The 6505-nt window shown below is 46.8% G+C and overlaps 1 protein-coding gene across 1 annotated transcript in view; it reads right to left on the bottom strand.

Moving 5' to 3' along the window:
- LOC140069148 (NACHT, LRR and PYD domains-containing protein 12-like) overlaps positions 1–6213 on the bottom strand; it is an 82645-nt gene extending 76432 nt beyond the window's left edge. Inside the window, exon 1 of the mRNA XM_072114522.1 lies at positions 6051–6213. The gene's annotated coding sequence lies outside the window, so the exon portion shown is untranslated. The remainder of the gene's footprint in view (positions 1–6050) is intronic.
- Positions 6214–6505: the final 292 nt, after the last annotated feature.

The raw sequence follows: 6505 nt of genomic DNA on the forward strand, positions 1-6505 counted from the left end.
TACATCATAACCCAAAAATCCCCAGCCACCGCACCTGACCTGTTTGTGTACTTAGACACAATAATCAGCGGTTTTAAACTTCACGGGGGATCGGCCTGGTGGCGCTACGATGAAGAATTTCGTCATAGCCTCCCACTCAACCCTAACATAGGATGGGCTTCCAGAGCCACCGACGTGTGGCTTCAGCTCATACTAGCGCAGCGCACGCAACGCCCCTTTCTCGGGCTCTCCGCAGGGCCATCGCAACAGCTTGTCCCTGCGTCACAAAAACCTACCGGTGCATGCTGGCTCTACAATGAGGGCCACTGCAGATACTACTCCTCGTGCAGATTTAGGCACGAATGTTCTATCTGTGGGGGAAATCATTCAGCCATGCGTTGTTTCAGACGTAACAAAGGTAATACCGCCCCCTCCCAACCCGAGAACGCCGGTGAACGCTCTGTTGCTAGGCCCCTGGCTAAAGCTCTACCCAAAGAGACAGGAAGCAAAGCTTCTTGAGGATGGTTTTCTCTACGGGTTTTACATCCCCCATCAGCCTTCTTCAGCGGTCTTCAAATGTGGCAATTTAATTTCAGTTCGTGAAAATCCCGAGTTAGCATTGGAAAAAGTTCACAAGGAAGTTAATTTAGGTAGGATGGCAGTCCCTTTTTCAGAACCCCCATATCACAATTTACGTATTTCACCCCTTGGCCTCGTACCCAAAAAGGAACCTGGCAAATTTAGACTGATCCATCACCTTTCATTCCCCAAGGGATCATCAGTTAACGACGCTATATCAAAGGAGGATGCAGCGGTCTCGTATGTTTCTTTTGATAGGGCGGTTAGCTTGGTTAGACAGGCTGGCCCAGGTGCCTTAATGGCAAAATCGGATATCGAGTCCGCATTTAGATTGCTCCCAGTACACCCCGATTGTTTCCATCTGCTGGGTTGCTGCCTAGAAGAAAAATTCTATTACGATATGTGCCTCCCCATGGGCTGCTCCATTTCGTGCTATTATTTCGAACTTTTTAGCACGTTTTTGGAATGGCTCTTGGGATATGAAACAGGAATTTACTCCACTACGCACTACCTGGACGATTTTTTGTTTGTTGGTCAACGGGACTCCAATACCTGCTCTCTTTTACTCGAGACGTTTACATCCTTGGCTAAGTTTATTGGTGTCCCCTTGTCACCTGACAAAACAGTCGGCCCAGTAACCATTTTGTCTTTCTTGGGCATTGAATTAAATACCGTAGAGATGACGTTCAAATTACCTGAGGAGAAAGTATCCCGTCTCCGTATGGAGATTGAATCAATTGTATGTAAAAAGAAAGCAACCTTGCACCAGTTTCAGGTCCTCCTGGGCCTGCTGAACTTTGCTTGCAAAGTCATACCCATGGGCCGCGCATTCTCCCGGAGGCTGTCCCTAGCCACAAAAGGCACCCAAAACCCTAATCATTTTATTAGAGTTACCAAACCCCTGAAGGAGGATCTCTCAGTTTGGCAGGTGTTCCTTCAGGATTTCAACGGTTTTGGCATCCTTCAAGAAATAGAGGTTGATAGCCCTTCCCTAGGCCTTTTTGTCTCTTCTTGCCCCTCACATGGTTTTGCTGCCATCTATGGTAAAAAATGGTGCAAGGGTTCTTGGCCCACAGAATGGTTACAATTAGGAGGTACGAATAACTTAACTCTCCTGCAGCTTTTCCCAGTATTGGTAGCCTTAGATCTTTGGGCCCCTCTCTTGGCAAACAATCGGATTCGTCTGTGGTCTGGTAATAAGGCGGTAGTACAGGCCCTTAACAGCCTTTCCTCACCCTCTTACCCGGTGCTTGCGTTGCTCCGTCACTTAGTCCTTAGATGCCTACAAACTAATATTTGGCTCAGAGCAAGGCATGTCTCTGATGCGGCGAACGACATGGCTAATGCCCTGTCTTGTTCCCAATTGCAGTTATTCAGGGAGCTCCACGGGTCACCAGACGAGGTAGGGACGGATTGCCCGCAGCACTTATGGAAGCTGGTCGGGAACAGGTTGTACAACTGATGAGGAAGTCTTTATCCGAAGCAACGTGGCAAAAATATTCAGCAGCTTGGAACCAGTGGTTAATCTTCTCTGGCGGTACCATACCCGCGGAGAAATCCCTCCTCCTCAATTACACGCTTGATTGGCTAGCCTCTTTAAAAAATCAAGGTGCTTCATTTCACAAGGCAAAAGTTAGTTTAGCGGGGTTAGCATTCATGTTAAATTTGCATGACTGCCCAGATATTACAAAATCATTCCTGTTAAAACAATTGTTAAAAGGATGGAAACGGATGGGGTCAACACAAGATTCGCGTAGACCGGTATCACTTCCCCTGCTAAATCGGATCATCGGGGCTTTGGATGGGGTTTGCAGCTCAGCCTTTGAGGCTTCCTTATTCAAAGCGGCTTTCTCCATGTCTTTTTTCGGGGCCCTTCGTATCGGAGAGTTAGTCCCTTTTAGCAGCACTAAACAGGGTGGGTTACTGCAGTCGGACGTTATTCCCTCCCCATCCTCCGTTAAAATACGCATTCGCTACTCCAAAACAGACATATTTGGCAGAGGCACTTGGTTGTACATCTTGCCTTTGGGTTCTGACCCCTGCCCTGTCTTCCATGTATGGAATTTTGCGCAGCTTCGCCCAGCGGGTTCGAAAAATTTCCTAGTACACGAATCGGGTGCCCCTCTTACACGTTTTCAATTCTATTCTGTTTTCAAAAAAACTCTCACCCTGTTAGGCCTGGACCCAAAAGAATTCGGAACCCACTCATTCCGCATCGGTGCGGCGACTACCGCCCACTCTTGTGGAATGAGTGCCGATGCCATAAAATCTCTCGGCCGTTGGAAATCCGATTGCTTTAAATCCTACATTCGGCCAGATCTCAACCCCTTTTTTAATTAGCCTTCCTCTTTTCAGGTGCTGTCAGGCATGTTTGGATAGTGGGCCACTCATATATTCATTGGGCCGAGCGGAGAGCTGCGGTGCGGCCATGCGGACGGAACTTAGGCCTATCTAACGCAAAGGTGCACTGGCGCGGCACTCGCGGCATGATGTGGTCCCAGGTCCTGGCTGAGGTAGCAGAGATCAGTAGAAACTGTCAGGAACAGGCGGTCGTCATTTTGCACGCTGGAGGTAATGACCTCGGCCGCGTAAAAGTAGGGGAACTGATCTCCCTTATGAGGCAGGACCTCTCTCGCTTCCCTTCGCTATTTAGGTCAATGGCGTTGGCATGGTCTGAGGTTATACCCCGATGCCACTGGAGAGGAGCCAGGGATCACGAAGGAATTGAAAGGGCCAGGAAAATCCTAAATATTAGGATTTCAAAACATGTAGCTTCTCTAGGAGGAGTGTCTTTTCGGCATAAAGACTTGGAAGGGGACAACCGGCATTTGTTAATTGGGGACGGAGTTCATCTGAATGCTATCGGGATGGATATTTTTTTGTTGGGCCTTCAGGAGTTGGCGGAGAAAGCTATGGCTTTGGCATGTGTGGGGGGTCGCAGCCGGCGTTAATAATTTTTAAAGCGGCTGCTCCTGTGGCGGAGTTTTTCACATGCCCGTAGGCAGAAGGAAGGCCCCCACATGACGTCTGCCGTCCAGCAGCCGACATTTCGGGCGAAGGTTTTTCTATGAAGAATTGTTTTTCTTGTTTTTCAATTTTTTGCACTTTAAATGTTTTGTTAATTATTATCTCAGGTTTTTTCAAAAAAAAATAAATGCTGTGGCCTACCCACATACCCACAACAATTTAATGGTCCCTGTCATTCAATAAAGATTTGTTTTGGAGGTTGGCAAATCCCCGGGTCAAGAGCATCGGTTTTGATGGTGCTGGTTTACAAGTCCCTACAGTCTCACTATAGACTATATATACGGCAGATAAGAGAGGGGGATATTACCTGGAGGCTGCACAGTGTATACAGAGACCATATAACATGTGACAGGACATATATATATATATATATATATATATACAGCAGATAAGAGAGGGGGATATTACCTGGAGGCCGCACAATGTGGACAGAGACCATATAACATGTGACAGGACATATATATATATACAGCAGATAAGAGAGGGGGATATTACCTGGGAGCTGCACAGTGTATACAGAGACCATATAACATGTGACAGGACATATATATATATATACAGCAGATAAGAGAGAGGAATATTACCTGGAGGCCGCACAGTGTGAAGAGAGAAATACCAGGAAGAAGAAAGTAAAATTGCAGAATACGGGACAGAACAGGTGACATTTTTGTGATTCCTGGGTGATGTGACCCTGTACAGGATGAGGTTGTCCTGTTATAGGTCACTGGCTGCCGCCTCCCACAGAATCATCACTCCCATCTTCCACCATTGTAATACATAAGGATAAACTGTGGGATCGTCCTTTCTCTATAACCAATAACATAAGGATCAATGTTGTACTTTGTAGTAAGAAGCTTCAGGAGAGTTTTCTCCGGTTCCTCCAGTGACCTTCCTTATTTGGCCACGGAGGTTCATTCGAAACCCAGAATAAAACACCTGACATACACGTACATACAGAGCCTTATATACAGGGCACCATCCCCACTGTCACACATGCATAGCTCCCAACCGTCCCGATTTTGCCGGGACTTTCCCGTTTTTCTTACCTCTGCCCCGCGTCACAGGCAGCTATGATATTGTCACGGATTCTCCCCCCAGGTCCCACTGTGTCTCCATAGTAAATACTTTGAAAGCCAGAACTGATAGTACAGAATGGCTTCTACAGACATCGGGAGGGAATCCTTTTCAGAGAAGTGTCGGGCTTAGCGCAGAGCAGGGACCACGTCATCAGGTCAGATCAGCATCTGTCCATATATGGTCACTGCATCTCCTAGGGTTCCCCAGAGCAGACATCAGGCAGGGAATCCTTTTCAGAGAAGTGTCGGGCTTAGCGGAGAGCAGGGACCACGTCATCAGGTCAGATCAGCATCTGTCCATATATGGTCACTGCATCTCCTAGGGTTCCCTTAGAGCAGACATCGGGAGGGAATCCTTTTCAGAGAAGTGTCGGCTTAGCAGAGAGAGCAGGGACCACATCATCAGCTCAGATCTCTATCTGTCCATATATGGTCTCCAGGTCTTCCCCAGACACAAGCTCTTTATATAATTAAATTAAATAAAGTTTTGGCCAGGCTGAGATTCGCACCTGGGACCCTCTGCACCATAGACAGGAGCTTAACTACCTGAGCTATAAGCCCAGTGACACTTATCATAGGATCAACCCCCTGTCCCTAGAACTGATATAAATATAGTTTTTTTTTTTTCCTGCTTCCCAGTACACGGCATGGAATAAATAACATCACGGAAAAGTCAAATTTGTTACACACAAAATAAGCCTCAGGTCTGTACAAGGAAAAATGAAAAAGTTATGGGTTTCTGAAGGTGGAGAGCGAGAAATGAGCGGAAAAACTCTGCGTCCTTAAGGGGTTAAGACGTGTCCGAACATTTGTGTAGGATACGACTATTTTGTGGCGCGGCTGCACTAATTATCATGCGACACAGATTAGGGGGCGTTCTGGTGCTCAGTCGGACCGTGCGCCAGATTTATCATGCAAAGTCTGACAAAAATATATTGCATGACCCTATGTTAAAGGTGCACCAAAAAAAAAAAGCGGTGCCCTCTGTCAGAGCCGTGCAGGAGACGCAAGATTCATGAATGTGCGACAGAAATCCTAAATCTGGCGCCCCCTGCGCCTGCAGATAGAACAGTGCAGGGTCCTGTGTACTAAGTAAATGTGCGCCACTAACTCAATAGGAGAAGATATTTGTTGAACAGGTTTTCACCAAAATCAAATTCACCTCTTCAGTTCATGTCTTTCACCTGTTAAATTAACAAAACTGAACCTAAAACCACCTCAAAGCTGATCACAATGCAGTTTTAATTGTAACGTATGACACATGCACAAATGATGGAATTATCCCCCAATTTCTGACTGTTATAGAGAAGGCGGCAGAGGTTGTTATAGTCCAGAGCTGCTCAGTAATATGAAGCAAAAGTCCATACAAGATGCAGAAACTTCACTCACCAGTAAGATCTTCCTCCTCTTATTCCAGGTACAATAAAAGCCGGGGCAGGGGGGGCCGCCGGGGGTCACAGGAGTCACTGAGGTTACATGCTACCCCAGCGCTTCACCCAGGTCACACATCACCTGACGGTGCAGCTATAGTAACCAGTGATGTAACTACAAGGCGAGGTGTAAGCAAATATTCCCCTACGCATTATCCTCCTCCTATTATTACAGCCCCGGCTTCTCCACACCGGCCGCTCCCTTATAACAAGGAAGTAAGTGCGACCGAGCAACAAACCCTCAGCTCTGAACAATCACTCATAGTGAAGCTCAGATAGAGCAGAGTAATCTTATTACATATAAGTCCTGTATATAAATCCGTATAATCCATAGGATATTGACTCCCCACTGGGATCATCCATCCATCCGGCTTCTTCTCTTAGTAGTAACTTGTAGCCATCTCTGTGTAACAG

This window comes from Engystomops pustulosus, chromosome 7, assembly GCF_040894005.1.
Source record: "Engystomops pustulosus chromosome 7, aEngPut4.maternal, whole genome shotgun sequence".
Taxonomy (NCBI): domain Eukaryota; kingdom Metazoa; phylum Chordata; class Amphibia; order Anura; family Leptodactylidae; genus Engystomops; species Engystomops pustulosus.